The sequence below is a fragment of the Lissotriton vulgaris genome, chromosome 5, assembly GCF_964263255.1.
Source record: "Lissotriton vulgaris chromosome 5, aLisVul1.2, whole genome shotgun sequence".
Classification (NCBI taxonomy): Eukaryota; Metazoa; Chordata; class Amphibia; order Caudata; family Salamandridae; genus Lissotriton; species Lissotriton vulgaris.
The window spans coordinates 1,073,856,618-1,073,873,214 of record NC_141693.1 but is presented as its reverse complement, the minus strand read 5'-3'; the positions used below and the strand labels follow the sequence as shown (position 1 = coordinate 1,073,873,214).

General features: G+C 47.0%; 1 protein-coding gene across 1 annotated transcript in view; it reads right to left on the bottom strand.

Annotated features, from left to right (window-relative positions):
- The window catches only part of SORCS3 (sortilin related VPS10 domain containing receptor 3), a 1,546,015-nt gene that overhangs the window by 328,052 nt on the left and 1,201,366 nt on the right, over nucleotides 1–16,597 (bottom strand). The gene's annotated exons all lie outside the window — the stretch shown is intronic.

Here is a 16,597-nt window from a genome sequence, read left to right as displayed (position 1 = left end):
AGAAGTATCACGTTGATTTCTTACTGCAATGAGAAGCGATGCGTCGGATTACGAACATGCATCCTCGGCTGCTTACAGCGTCGCTGAGGACTTGGGGCACAGGTGCTATGCATGGAAAATCCAGATGTACTGGGTCAATGTAGCGGCGAAACAGGTGCTGCTTTGCTTTTTACAGCAGGGGACAAGCGATGCGTAGATTCCTTCACTGCACAGCAGAGCCTGCGTCAAAGTCGGAGACACAGTGCTCAGATTCAGATTGCTGCGATCTTGGAGTTGCGTGAACAGGCTCTGTGTCGTGTCTTCCTTCACTGCATGGTGATGCATTGGTTTTTTAATTGCACTCTAAGCTTGCGGCAGAAAAAACAGGCATTGAAGGGCAATGTGTGGAATTTCAGTCCTTCAGAAGAAAACCACCCCCTAGGACCAACAACTGGAACTAGAACCACTTGGCAGGTCAGAACTTCCAGCAGAGCAGTTCAGGGGGGCTGCAGATTCATTCTTTGATGGCCATGAGACTTCCATCAGGAGGCAAGCATACCCACGCCCTTGGCAGCATGGTGCTTCTAAACTAGCTCTTGTGTTGATGGCTCTTCAAGACAAAGATCCTTTGTGTAGTCACTAGCTACACGTGAGCAAATCAGACTTCATTTTTTGGAATCTGCTTGAGGGAAGCGCAGAGAGCAAAATTCGGAAAACGTAACACTCTGAAACCCATTTTTCGTTTCAGACTGCAGAAAATTTAGTTCCAAATGAAATAGCCGCATTGACTATGATATTAACGATGGAATTTTTTCCACATTAGCCGACAAATCTCTCAAAATTCGAATTTTCAAAGGCAACCCTCAGACAGCTTCTTAATGTTATGGAATCAGAAAAGAGGTCACAGGGTTCAGAGGAAATAAATATTTTGAAGAAAATTACATTTCAACTGGATATATTTCTTAGGAGTGAATTTTCAAAATAAAATTCTAAAAGGGGAGAAAGGTGGGTGAGAGTTTGGTAGATGGACAGAAATGTATGATGCAGTGTGAAAACAGGACAGCAATGGGTGCATGATAGAAGTAAAGAGGGAAGAACGTAGACTGGTGGTGAAGGGTAGAACAGTGTCAGAGGGAGGATATGAATATGCTGAGTATAGGAAGCAAGGTACTAGGATGATGTAGCAAAGAGTAAAGCTTCAGGGCAAGGTTAGTGTTGCAAAAGGGTTCCGTGCATTTTGTAAACAAGGAATCTTTTGCTTTTGAGTTTTGACTACATGGCATTACCAGAAAATCGCTCACAGTAATTTAATAATAAACTGGACCACATGTGATTACCACCAGCGTCTCCTTTTCCTGATGAGGCTGCTGCAACACAGCTAGTATGAGGGTCACTAGGCTGTTTACGCATAAACACAGGTGAGAGCGCATGTGGACATGTGTGTGGTTGCACGTAAGAAATTACAATCTTGCAGAGCCTGGTAGATGCACAAAGGTAACCTTGCTGTGGCAGGTTTAAACTGCAAATATTATCTGTCAAAATAACTCCTTTTACAGGCCCCAGCCTTCTATTTAAATTATAATAAGTTACCCATATATAGGTCTTAATACCCATAAAGGCAAGGTGCATGACCTTTAAAAATAGGAGATTTAGGAATTAATACTGAACATGCCCTTACAGTGAAATATTCCCAAAACAATTATCACTTTAGCAAGGCTGGATGCGTTCATAGGGAATCATTGGGCTACAAAGTCCATATATTTGGAATGGTAGCAGCTAGAGAAATACTTCTTCCATTCAATTTTAGTTTTAAACCCTCTTTAATGGTAAAGTCAGATTGGGAAATAACACTTTTAGAAAGTTGACATTATCCTGCCTAAAGTTTCTGGGGCCTTACTGTGAGTTGCCAACTGCCTAGACTGGTAATGGCTCTCCCACTGAGAAATGTGTATTGGAGTCAGGCACTGAACGTAAGGGCCTGGGTGCAGAGGGGAATGAGTCTTCCTAACATGAAAGCTCGGAAGGAGCCATGCCCTATGCTGATTACACTTCAAGGAAATTTGCCTCCAAAACACAAAGGAAACTGAAACTAGGCATCTATGTGACTTTGATTCACTAGACAGGCTGGAGCCAAACCAAGGGGAAAGGGGGATACTGACCACAGGAAGGTTTAGGGATAGACAAAGGGATATCCCCCACTAACAGGCAGGCAATGGACATAAAAATGGCATCCCCGGAACCTGAAAGAGAGCAAGACCCTGGACCTGGACGGTGGAGGCAAAAATACCATGGACAGCTAGAGGGAGAAGCCCTGATTCCCTGATGGACTAAGCACTCTGGGCCTGAATTAGATCTTGGTGGCCGGATTACTCCATCACCGTTGTGATGGAGAAAACCATCTGCCAAGATATAAATCAGGCCCTTTGTCTGCAACTGACCACCAACACTAGATGGGTCTCTCCAGGGTCAATGACCCTGGCCTCCTTACACTCTACGAGGAACAGCTGGGAGAAGACCTGAACTTCTGTCCCTTAGGAGGAGGAGAGGAACATTAGGAACCAGGCAAAGGAGCAAGTTGGTACAGGGAGCCAGTAAAAACAGCTCCCTGCATTAAATGTGATTTCAGAACGTCACCAAATGTAATACCATATGCCTGATGTATGTATTTGCAAATGAATGTATAGTATTTAGTAGTGTGTGTAATAAATCTTCTTTCCTTTTTAATGAAAAAACAATGACTGACCAATCATTTATTGAGTGTTATTGTTGCCTGTGAATAGCAATTACTAGCCTACACAATCTCCCCTGAATTGGCCTTGAACTGGTCTGCTTTACTACCCTGAAAGAGTCAAGTTCTACAATGGAATGCTTGGTTCCCAGTAAGTAGACAATTATAGACATATTTTTTGTGGAAGCTTCATATCTTGCACAGCAATTAACCACCTTTCTCATATTTAGCGTAGGAAATCCACCTTTTCCGTGTGTATCCTCAGATTTTCTGCCTTTTCTGTGCACTTTACCTCTGCCAACCAGGAGTAGAGTTTATCTGCTCCCACTTTAAACATGGTTGAACTGGATTATTTCTAATTGTCACATTTAACTTGCTCATAATTCTACAGTATATGGTTTAGGAAGTGCACCCAGGGCTTGGAATTTACATCACACTAGTGGGGTGAAGCACCTATTGTGTCATCCACTACTTTAAATATTAGAATGCCACCCCTATGTAAGCCTTGTAGCCCACAACGTAGGGGACATGTAGAAAATTAATATCACAATGTCCCTACAGTGACAAGGCCTTAAAGGATATTTTCACTGAATGGAGGCTGTGGCAGTCTCATAGAGAAACACTGAGAATCGAGGTTTAAAATAGGGGTTGGCGGAACTTGCAGAGTTTCAATCTGAGGTATTCCACATAGTTGCATAAAAACTTTGCAAGATTCCACAGAGTTCTGACAACAGTCAAAAGTATGCATGTTGCAATTCAGTGCCAGTACCACTTGTGACAGTGAAAACGCAGAGTGATTGGCACCATGTGGTGCACAATAGCGTATGGCTATTTCAGTTGATTTTGTTGCCACTCATGTTTAAAACCCCTTTGAGTAGCAGCTCTCTTACCGTGACTGCTCAAGACCCCCTGCATTAGAAAATGGTGCTAGAGGCTGCCAAATCTCGCTTACACAAGCATTTCTGGAGCCTTATGGGCAATATTCTGCCACACGACAATTGGCAGAATTTGGCCAAAATTCTGCATTACAAGAGTAACACTAATTTGCTAAATTCTGCCAATTCAGCGGGCGGATTGAAACATTCGTCCCACCCCTACTTCAATGTTAATTCTGCTACCTCTGTGTTAGACCTGTCATTCTTGGGTTGGTTTTTTTTTTCCTTCTGATCTCAAGTTTTGCTCACTTTGTTTTTGCTGGCCTCAGGACTCTACACACTTTACCACTGCTAACCAGTGCTAAAGTGCTTGTGCTCTCTCCTTAACACATGGCAAGATTGGTTTATACCATATTGGCATATTTAATTTACTTGTAAATTCCTAGTAAGGTGGCACTATCTCTGCCTAAGGCCTTTAAGTTAAGCGGCACTAGTGGGTCCGAAGCACTGATTGTGCACACAACTTAAATAGCAATTTAAACATGCCTCAGGCCTGCCATTGCAGTTTGTGTGGAATTTTAAACTGACATTTCGACTTGACAAAATAAATCTTTTACTAAGTTCAAACCTTCCTTTTTACCACATATAAGTGACCCCGAGGGTAAAGTCTGTACAGTCCAGAGGGCAGGGCGCAGTGTATTTAAAAAGTTGGGCATTTAATTTTAAGTTTTACATGTCCTGATAGTGAAATAAATCTTAAATTAGTTTTTCACTACTGCAAGGCCTATCACTTCCACAGGATAGGATCACTGACACAATATCAACAACAATAATGTAATACAACAAAAATATTGTTTAAAAAAATCATGAACACAAATATAATCTCCCTATTACTATAATGGAAAGTACAAAAATATTGGAAAAAAATAGTTTCTCACAAATATTGTTAATTTTTTTAACAAAATCTTGTTTCAATATATATATAGTTTAAAATAGTGCGTATTAAATATGTTATATATTACATTAATATAAAGTAAATTAATTACATTTTAATGACATTTAATTAATTATATAATGTAAACATATTAACATATGTGTGTGTATGTTTATATATACTTTTATATAATGTAACACTGTTATAAAAAAATTATGTTTGACATTATATTAGATTTTATAGGTTATTTTTTAAAATGTTCTACAATAAAGAGCATAGACATATATTACCAACTGGGGGTCACCAGTATGTAGCTATAGTTACATCCTAGTTTCCACAGCAAAATAATTTTTTTTTGCCAATAACTTTTGCCCCGTTTGAAGAATCCTTGTGAAAATTTTCAAAATTAATAAGACGCTCAATTCAGCTGCTGTCTTGTAAGATTCCTCTCAATCTGTCAGGCGGGGGTCGAGAAAAAGGCAGGGTCCCAAAACACGTTCCCCCCATGTTAGTTCTCATAGAGATTTTAGATACAACTACAGCCCGCACTGCTGAACAGAATTACACCACATTTGGCAGAAAGGTAGCTTGGTGTACATCCATTCAGTCATTTTGGAAATATTGCAGAAAATCCAAATGTGTATGTATGGGGACGTAGATCCTGTGAGGATCCAACAGTCCTGATGGTCAAATCCTTCTGAATGGCTGCCAACACTTCAATCCAGGAAGTGTTGGCAGTCTTCTTGGGACTCAGCTTCACCTGTGTCCCAAAAAATAAAACATTAGAAAAAAGAGAAAGGGGCAGGATAGGAATATCCGGACGCCCTAGGCCTTTTGGGGGGTCCTAGAGGGATTCTGCCAGTGCCAGAAATGTTTGTTAAAAATAAACTTTTGGTGGGCTCCCACATTTCTCTATTGCTTACCCCCCAGGTGGGCCACATCCCAGGGCATGCAGGCTTAAATAAAATGTACAGAGGGGAGCCACAGGCCCCCCTCCATGTACCCCGGGGTCTTCCACCTCCTTGAGACTTATTGAAAATAAAAGGGAGAGCCTCGCTGACCCACGTGCCCCCGGGTCCACCAACTCCCGGGGCTAATTTGCTTGTTGTGGGGGTCCTCATGGACCACACATGCCCCAAGGACCACCGCTTCCCCAGGGCCAACATTAATTGATAAAATGGGAGGGGAGATGGCTGGCCCCCCTCAGGGCCATTCTTGGCCCTGGGGGCCACCTTTTTCCCATGGCAGGCCCTACTACATCAAACAGGATGGCTATATCCCAAAGTGCCCATCCTTGCTGGAAGCAGAGCATTCATCTGTTTCCCTGCCCTCTTTCAAGCGAACAGGAACACAGATTAATTGCTTTCACACACAGGGGGCTGCATGTTTAGCAGCTCCCAGTGTGTGGAAGCAATGCTGGCTCCCGCAGGAGTCGGGGAACTGGCTGGGACTGCTGGGGCCTTAAGGGTTCCCTGCGGTCTCTGGGACGAACAGAAAGAGGCTAAATAAAGATCAGAAGCTTGCAGAAAGAGAGAGACTAAAGATGAGAGAGAGGGAAGATAAAGGTGAGAAATTAGAAGAAAGGTGCAGAGTAAAAGTCAGAAATTAGCAGCAAGTGTCAGAATAAAGTTGAGAAAAAAGCAGAAAGAGGCAGAATAAAGGTCAGAATCTTGCAAAAAAAGAGAGAGAATAAAGGTCAGAAGCGTGTAGAAAGAGGCAAAGTAAAGGCTAGAAACTAGCAGAAAAAGTCAGAATAATGGTCAGTGATTAGTAGAAAGAGGCAAAATAAAGGTAAAAAACGAGCTTGCTGAGAACTGTTAAGGCCTTGTCAGAGGGCCTACCCCCATTCTCAACCACTCTGCGTAGGGGCCTCCTGGCATACTATTGGTTGGGAGATGAACTCTCCTTGGCTGCTGAGCATTGTTTGGGGCTAAGAACCCCTATTGTGACCATTAAGTCCCCACAGCCGGATTGTTGAGAAGGCATTGAAGGCCCCAACCCCTTTCTCAACCACTCTGCACAGGAGCCTCCTGGCATACTACTAATTGGGGAATGAACTCTGCTTAACTCTTGAGAATTGTTGGGGGCCAGCAACCCCTACTGTTGTGACAGGTAAGTGGCCCACAGCCGGATTCCTGAGATGTCAATGAAGGCCCGCTCCTTTCTCCACCACTTTGCACAGAGGCTTCCTGGTGTACTACTGGTTAGGGGATGAACACCACTTGGATGGTAAGGGTCATTGAGGGTCAAGAACCCCTATTGTTGTGACAAGTAAGTACCCCACTGTCAGATTGCTGAGATGTTGTTGGAAGCCTGTCACCTTTGCCAACCACACTGGACAAGGGTTTCCTGGTGTACTACTGGTTGAGGGATGAAGGAGACGGGCCTCATACTGAAAAGTACCTACAAGGCACTTTTGAACCACACCACACCCCTAAACTCCCACCTTCCAAAAAAAAACCAAAAAAGCATGCTGAGGCTGGCGCTGATGTCCTATGATGTTTTCACCCCCTTTATTAGATCTTGGCAGTTCAAAGTTTCTTAAAAACGAGCTGGAAAACCACTGTTTACAATGGTTGTGCTCTCATTTTCCCTACCACAGTGTGACATCCGCTCCTCACCCTGTGACCGTGTGATGGGGGCCGATATCATGTGTCACACTGTGGCACTGTGGCAGTTGGCAGGTATGAGGTGGTTCACTCTTTGGTTGACAAATGTGAAAAACAAAGTCTGGATTTCCACACACAATGTCTATGTGAGACGTTCTTTAGGTAAAGATTCCGTGAAGGAAGGGTACAATTCGGTTCACGACAAGGCAGTCTGGTCCACAAAACAATTGGGTCTTTTATCTAAGACAGATTTGTGGCCATTTACAGGGACTTCTGGTGTACTCTAGACAACACCAGCAATCCTGGAGTGGATGAATGGCTGGAGTAGGTTTTTATAACACTGGAGGTTCAGCAAAAGGCGATTCTTTAACGGTCATCATAAGGTGGACCAAAGTTCTTCTGCAAAGAGATTTGCAAAGTGTGTGCAAGAGAAGTAGCAGTGTTTTTGTACCCAGATACAAAGTAGGAAAATATATGCTCGGCAGACCAAAGATGGATGAGGGGGCTCTGCCAAGTTTGTTGTGGACATTGAATTCATTCACCAAGCATGACATATGCAGTATCAGGAGTTGCCTTGCATGTGTTGCACAGCACCATTCACAACTAAAGCTTGTAAAATGCAGTTTTTATTACTTTAAAACATCCATGATATTGAGTAATTCAGAAAATAAATCATTGCGTTCAACAACAGTAACATACCGTGCTTAGCAAAATTAATGATTTGTGTGTTTGGTCCTTCTCCTACTTACTCTCACTCCGAAACTACAGCACACAATCTGAACACATTCGAGGAGATTGGTAAATAATGACAGAAGAGAAAATACTTCTTCGGTAACTAAAACAAGTGCATTCGTACCTCAGTGTGAAATCCTCTTACATTGAAGTGAAAATGCATTGGGGTAGTCTGTTAAATACGTTCAGTGCTGAAATGTAAAAAAGTGTAACACTGCTTTTTAAAACTTCTGGAATACCCCGCAGTGTGAGCCCTTCTGAGAATAGAGTATATTGACGATCAGCAAATCAAGTTGAACTATAATCAACGCAAACTCAATACCAAATATAATCTGACAATTCTGTGGTGACTCGTATCACCTGGGGAGGAGGAATACCTATGCTGCTAATTAGGGCCTAATCACACTTTAATGACTGACACGGACTCTCACTGCTACTATGGGCCGAAGACCACGAGCGGTCTCGCGCCCCTTTATTTGTACCCTCAGGCGAGCCCACCCTCAGGATGTGTGTGCGTGTGTGCGTGTGTGGACAGGCTGGGTGGTTCCGTCAGTACATCCCTCCAAACTTACGGACACATAGTCCCACCTATGGTGATCCTTGAGTCTTGCCCAGGCACCAGGCGTAGTCCCTTAGTCTCTGACTAGGAGTAGGGTTGGCCGTAAGCTGTATTTCTGGCTCCTGGGATTTCCGCTGGCTTCCGACTCCTCGGGGCGTTCTGCCGGGTCCCTGGGGTTCTCCGTGGCATCCTCTTGGTGGGCTGCCTGTTCCTGTTCAGATCTTGGTTGGGTCACCACTTCTCCGTTGTGGCATTGCGAGGTGTTGGCGGGCGTCGGTTCCTCGTCTTCATACTCATTGTTTTCAGGTATTTGTTCGGCAGCGTCCCATTCCTTTGGGACTCACTTGAACCATGAGGCATTCCGGGTGACTGCTCGCGTACCTCTTACTGCCGACACCATGGTGACATGAACATTGTCCACTTCCCATATTTCGGGTTCATACGCAGTGCAATATTTCCAGTTTGGGTATCTGTCCTTGAGAACGACTTTGTCCCTAACCACCAGGGACATGGGTCGAGCCCTCCGAGCCCGACTTGCTCTCTCATTTGTGAGCTGTCTTCTATTCGTTTTGATCCAGCTCTGGTGGATTCCAGGTGGGGCCCGCCGGCACGTAGGTCCTGGGGACTTTGCGGAATAGGAGGTGTGCCGGGGTGCATCTGTTCGTGCAATGGGGCGTTTGGCAGTATGCACTAAGGAACTGAGATAGACATTCCTCCGCCTCTTCTCCTTTCTCGACTACGATTCTGAGGGCACGGTTCAGTGTGCGCATAAACCTCTCAACCTCCCCATTTGCCTGCGGCTATTGTGGAGTAATTTTCCTCTGGCGAACGCCTCTTGATGCCAGATATGTTTGAAAGTCTCTGTCTTGAAAAGGCGGCCCATTGTCTGATCGGATTTCTTCAGACAGGCCCATCATCGCGAAAATCCGATCCAGTACTAGTTTGACATGTGAGAATGCCATAGAGGGCACCACTTCCACTATCGGGAATCGTGAATGAGAGTCTATGAGCACGAGAGTGTTTCTGCCATCAGGGAATGACCCGAAATCGATGCTGAATTTGGACCACGGGTCTGGGCACAGGTCTTCCGTGATCACTGGGTGTGGCACTGCATCTTAGCCTCGTGATGGTGCATGAGTGACAGTTGGGCACCTCTTCCTCAACCATGGCATCCATCCCAGGAAACCACACTTTGCTGCGTAATCTTTCTTTAGTTTTGGATGCTCCCTGGTGTCCCTGATGCGCAAGTCGGACTACCTCCTTCTGCAGGCTTGTTGGAATCACAAGAGCTGTGCCACGCAGTATTACTCCATGAGGGCCCTCGCTGAGCTCACTCTGAGCCATCCAGACTTGCTGTCTCAATGTCCTTTCCGCGGCTATGAGAGCGCTGACGCCATCCAGGAAGCGCTTCCATCTTCGGTTCGTCAACGTGGTCTTCACTTTGCTGAGACATTCGTGTCCTTCGGTGGCTTTCCCGTTGTCTTCTAGTGTAAGGGCAACTGGGCATGCTTCCTGTGATATCATCCGGATGCATTCCTCAACTTCCTCCGTCTCATCCTGTACGGGAGTGGGAGGAGTGGCATTCAGGTGGCGCGATAGAAAATCAGCCGGGTTTTCAGCACCTGGTCGAAAGACAACGTCAAAGCGATACGTCTGTAGCTGGACGGCCCACCTCTCTATCCGCGGAGGGGCGAGGCTGGCGGTTCCAGCGAACAGCAGCACTAGCGGCTTGTGGTCTGTGACCACCCGCAACTCGTGGCCATACAGGTATAGGTGAAAGTGATGGCACGCCCACATGATTGCCAGGGCCTCACGTTCAATCTGTGCATAGCGCATTTCTGTGGCCGTCAATGCGCTGCTGGCGTATGCAGTAGGCACCCACTCCCGGGCTTCCGTTTCCTGCATGAGGACGGCCTGAGTCCGACCGGGTTCGCATCCACAACGACTTCTGTGCGCCGGTTTGGGTGAAAGTATGCCATGACCTTGTCATCTATGCATGCATTCTTGACTGCTGGGAACGCCTCATCCTCCTGCGCTGACCAGATCCACATCTGTCCGGCCTTGGTCAGGAGCTGAAGAGGTTCGGAAAGGGATGCAAGGTTGGGGATGAAACGACCACAGTATGTGGCCATCCCCAAGAAGCTTCTGACTTCAGTCGCATTTGTCGGTCTTTTGTTGCCGAGCGTATAGATTCCGCCATCTTTGGGTCGACGCATAGTCCTGCCCCGGAGAAAATGTAGCCAAAGAAGTCCACTGATTCCTGATAAAAGGAGCACTTGGCTTTGTGCAGGGTGAAGCCATTGTCTGCCAGGCGCTGAAGGGTGGCTCTGAGGTGAGCATGGTGGTCTTCGATTGTTTTGGAGAAGACTAAAATGTCATCGCTCAAGTTGATTACGCCTGACAGTCCTGAGAACGTCTCCCTTATTGCGTTCTCAATGACCTCCGCAGCTGAGGAGACTCCAAAACTGAACCTTTTGTAACTGCGCAGACCGACATGTGTAGAGAATGTAGTGATATTGTGGCTGTCTGGGTGGAGCTCCAGTTGATGGTATCCTGCGTTGAGATCCAATTTGGTGAAACACCGGGCTCTGTTTAAATCCACAACTATGTCGTCCATCGTGGGCGTCAGGTGGCGTTCCCGCTTTACAGCCTTGTTCGGAAGGCGCATGTCAACACATAGTCGAATGGCAATGGGCTGTTTTGGTTTTGGGGCAACCACGAGGGGCGACACCCAAAGTACCGGGCCTGACACCTTTTCGATAACCCCTAGTTCTTCCAGCTTCCGAAGCTTCTCATCCACCTGCAGCCGCAGGTGGAACGGTACCCTCCTGTGCCTCAGCGCCATTGGCCTGACTGTGTGGTCCACGAGTAGCTCGAAGGTTTTACCTTTCGGGCAGCCAAGGCCCAGGAAAAGCGCGGGAAAGTCTTTTAGCATCTCCTTCGCGTGCAGCTCGTGCACCAGATTCACGAAGAAAACTAGTTGAAGGTCTTCCGCGGTGTGGCAGCTGAGGAGGGTCCCTCGTTTTCCGTCTGTAACATGAAACTTCGTCTTCATCGCTTGGCCGTTGCTGGCCACCACTACCTCCATTACCCCTCGTAGCAACAGCAGGTCATTGCTGTCATAGGTGTATATTCTGGCCTTGGACGGCTGAAGGGGCGGGCGAGGAGACAGCTTGTCGTATTGGACACTGTCCATCACATTAACTGAGGCCCCTGTATCTATCAGGGCATGCAACTGAGAGCCTGCGATGCTGATGTCGCACATTGGTGGCGGTCGCCTCCGGGAGCCTTCTCTGCCGACAAACGACACGAAAAACACGTCGTCATCATCGTCTTCCAGGTTGAAAGATGAACGCGTCGCGTCACTGCAGGGCCCGGGGTCCTCGAGCGTTAGCTGTTGCACGCCCTGTGTGGGCCCTCTTGCACTGGGATTGGAACGTCGTCTGTCGCTGCTCCAACATACCTTTGCGAAGTGGTTGAGTTTGCCGCATTGAGAGCACGTCTTTCCCTTTGCGGAGCACCTCCCTCCGGCCGGATGGTTCATCCCGCAGTTGCCACACGTGGAGTTCTGTGCGGACTTCGTACCTCCTCTCGACAGTTGGGGCCGTCTGCGGATCACGTAGAGTCTCTCCTTGATCACGGGCACACGTGCCGCCATTCCAGAGCGGTTGAGGCCGCCTCCATCTCGTCTGCTTGGGCATTGGACAGTTGCAAAAAAATACCTGCTACCAGTCTTAAAAGAAGCTGGCTTCTTCCAGGTGAGACCAGCCATGCTATACTTAAAATCATTAGGTAATATTTGTATTACTTTCACCATGGCCAATTTCCTTGTGGCAGCAACCAGAGCCAGAAGGAGTATGAACTTGCAAAACCGGTGTACATAACTTGTTTTTAAATATTTTAATGTATACATCATGCCAAATTAACTTGTTTACAAAGAAACTGTTTAATTATTTTTTAACTGTAAATAGTATTGTTTTAATGTACTTTGTATGATTTTATCAAATCGAATAAAGTTAATTTGACTGACTGACTGACAGTTCGTAAGACCTCGCGAGGACGAGAATGTCGTCGAGGGAAATGCGGGGCTGCCTGAGTATGAGGCGCCTGAGGTGAATAGATCTGCAGCCTTGAATGAGCTGTACGCGGATTTCCAGTCTCTGATCTGACAATTCACACGATGTGGCAAGTTTTCTTAGACGGGCATAGTAGGCGTCGACGGTTTCAGTTTTCCCCTTGGTGAGCCTGACGCAGTTTGAACCATTTGTAGTCTGAGTTGATCTGCAGGTCAAAGTGACGATTCAGAGCATTTACCGCTCCGGTGTAGTCATTATCATTTCCTCTGTCCGGTAGTGTCTCGAAGAGATCAAAGAGTTCGGCTCTGCCATAGCACATGAGTAGGGACCTTTTCACTTTCCCATCCGTTTCACTGACGCTGATAAAGTAATGGTCAAGGCGACCGATCCAGGAGCGCCACCTTACCGCCGCGGCCGACGGGTCCGAGAGTGCGCTGAACGGCGGTAGCGGGCGGTGATTCCATGGCCAGGAGGGGCCGGCGCGTTGGGCCTGGACTGGAGCGAGGTCATGAGCGGCGACTTCCTGAGGTGCCGGGTTCTGGAGCGCTGCAGGCAGGGGAGCTGGCGCAGTTGAGAGGACTGTGGCTCCTGTGGCGGCGAGGGAGGTCATCCTGCTGACTGTCCGGCCGCGTGGCTGAGTGGGGACTCTCGGAGTTTAGGGGAAGCTGCCCTACTGTGTCCTCCGCCTCCGTGGGCAAGTGTAGGTGGATTGGCACGTCGTGGCGATGAGGCAGCGCGCAGTGCTTCGGACTGCGACCACGTGCATGGTGTGCCCTGGGTGTGTCTCCGAGGTGGGGGCTGTCCACGTTGTCATAGCGCCCCTGGTAGCATGGGAGGCGGGGGAGTGAGAACTTTGCCCCAGGGGTGTTGCTCTCCGCCTCTCTTCTTAAGGTCCACACTGGCGTGGCCACACGAGCAGGCAGTTGCCACTGGAGCAATGGCAGCAGGGCTGTTGCTGGGCAGTCCCGCGGGTGAGCTGTAGGCCACACTCCGCAGGGGGGCCGGGATACCAGCACCTCAGTAGGTCGGCTCGCGGGGGCCGAACCAGTCCCCCGTGCAAGACTACTTGGCAGCGCGCACCGAGGCGCGAACACACCCATGCCGCGGGAGGGCGGGGAGAGGCCTTGGGAGCAGGGCGCAGCGCGTATATAAGCAGCGCACGCCGCTGAACGCCTCCACACAGGGAGGCCTCACCTCGGTGCCGGTCCAGGTGCTACGGTCGGGCCGGGGAGCGCAGAGAGCGGAATGCAGCTCCCTCCTTTGGCAGATGGTGCCGGCCAGGACTCCGGACGGGTGCAGGCAAACAGCGGGGTGGGCACACGCGATGATCTTCGGGCCGCACCAGCTCCAGTGCACAGGGCGCGAGCACCGCAGATGCGAGGCTAAGAAGCCGGCGAGCATCCGCGGGGGCGAGGTGTTGGGCAGACCCGCCTCATCGCCAGTGTGGTGACTCGTGTCACCTGGGGGAGCAGGAATACCTATGCCGCTAATTAGGGCCTAATCACACTTTAATGACTGACACAGACTCTCACTGCTACTATGGGCCGAAGACCACGAGCGGTCTCGCGCCCCTTTATTTGTACCCTAGGGCGAGCCCGCCCTCGGGGTGTGTGTGCGTGCGTGCGTGTGTGCGTGCGTGTGTGGACGGGCCAGGTGGCTCCGTCAGTACACATACGAACATCAAAAAGCAGCACTACATTGCGTGTTCACCGCATTAAATTGAAATATACTGTAACAGATGGATTTACAGAGAGCTTCAATTATGAAAATTAGAACCCACTTGTTTCAATTTTCAAGGACACACATGAATGAAGAAAAAGAATAGCTATTGTTCTGAATAGTCTGTTAGAAACACGGAGTACAGTCTTTGAAATTTCCAAAGGACATTGTTTGTCCCAAAGGATCTGCGAGCAGTAACGAAAATATCACTGTACCATTGGCCTCAATGTACTGAAAAGAAAGAGGATGGTGCAGGGACAAAGAACAAGCAATGAAATTGCACTCCATCGGCCCACCTGGAAGAAAACTATTGCTCAACCATTGGGATCGGGGAGGGCTTTGTTTCAATTTCCTCCAAATCACAAACTGCTGACAGTGACACAACTAGCACGATATCGGCAGGGCTGAACTACAAACTCAAAGCAGCATAGCAATTTTGACTGAGTAGCGCCCACTCCCCAAGTGTGTGTGGGGGGGTTTGTGTGTGTGCAAGTGTGAAGCACTGCTGCTTTTGTTACTGGGAGTCGATATTGCTGCGAAACTGACCCACAGTGACAAAAACGGCCCCCAAAACGTGCAAAACCCACCCCCTCCCTTCCACCCTTTTAGGAAAACGCCTGTAGCCCACTACAAGCATTCCTGCCCTCGATATTGGCCCTAGTGGAAGCAAATAAAATGGGGCATTATCCCCTTGTTTGGTAACAGAAGGTAGCTGTAACAGTAGTGCAGTGGGCCCATCAGGCCCTCTAGTGTCCAGCTAGACACGTTCTGATGTTCAGCCTTGTGCTGTAACCCCACTTTACACCCACCCATCACAGGCATTACCAGTCAGGTTACCCTGCTAATAAAAAGGGCTGGGTGGACGTGCCCTGGGCTGGTTACAGACAGTACCCTACCCAGTGTGTCTGTGCAGTCATTTATCCAGCATTGGGGCCTAGCGCCCAAGACACCACAAGACCCCTCGGTCTCAGTTCGACTGTACATGCTGTACAATTGATAACTACGCCTTTGACAAAATAATGTCTCAGCTGGTCCCTGCAGCAACCACAACACATGTAATCAGAAATATGTACTCAGAATTCCTGGAAGTGGCATCATAATGCCATGGTAAACATTATCATTAATCTGGTTTGTAACAAACAAAAATCTCGACATGCTAAGTATATACAGCTATGAATAGATAGGTGTAAGGTTTGTTGATGTGGAGTTAAGAATAACAAATCTATACTTATCGCCACAATTGTTGGTTTTCAATATTTTTGTTGTGACATTCTGATAGCGTGATATTTAGTACACTACATTCTGACATACAGTTAATTAAATTAAGTGCTAGATACTGACATTAATGTATTTATTTATTTTCACTCCATAGTAAAAGTGTTTCTTTAAGAAATGCTGTACATGACAGCATGTTTTGTAATACGTAGCTCAAACATAAACAGTTTGGTGGACATCATTAAAAGGGCGGCAGTGAGTGTGGGTCAGCACAAAACATTGCAGTAATGCAAGACATTACAAACATCAATAGATCCTAACAATATGTATGTAGGGACCTGGTTGATAGAGACATGGTATAAGACAGGGTTGTGATGAGGCATTACTCTGACTTTCCTCCTTGTTTGAGAAGATAATTATTTGGAGCTATCCTAACCATGTAGAAGCAGGATATGGAGAGCATGTTATATGGGAGTGAGTTCCAAAGATTGGGATCAAAGCAAGTAAAATGATGAAAAGTTTGAGGTGGCACAGATAGGTTTTGATATAGCCAGAAGTTTTGATTTGCAGAGTGAAGATTGCAGAAGTGTGAGTCGCTGATGAGAATCTTGACTAAGCAGTTAAGTAACAAATAGTTTGTATGCTGTCTTTTTTTTGGTTGTCAACCAGCATGTGACTAAAGTAAGTGATAGCGTTGGTTGATTCACAAGGAATGTAAGATGACATAAAATGGTACTTCCCTTACTCAATGCTTCATTAATTAACCCCTGTCAGTGTTATCCTTGCTACATGGGATGGTATTCTACCTCCTATAACATTGTGATTTATGCATTCAGTGACTGATATTAGTTGACATAAATTGTTATAGTTTGGCAGCCATCTTACCACTTCAATTTTCCAACAGTGATAATTGGAGGGCCTTGTTTTAATAGCCAATTCTAAAGTAATGTTGCAAATCATAAGAAAATCCTTGTCTTAACAGCTCTATGCAGAATGATGTCAAGAATACAATGAGACTATCCAACAGGTTCTCGACCTTGGATTAGTGGCCTCAATGTTGAATCCAACCTGGCTACAATTGAATTACACCAGAATTCTCATAAGGTTTCTTGGTCAAATGCGGTCTTTGAGTGCCCTGGTTCAGTAATGTTAGGGGTTGCCTCTACTGAAG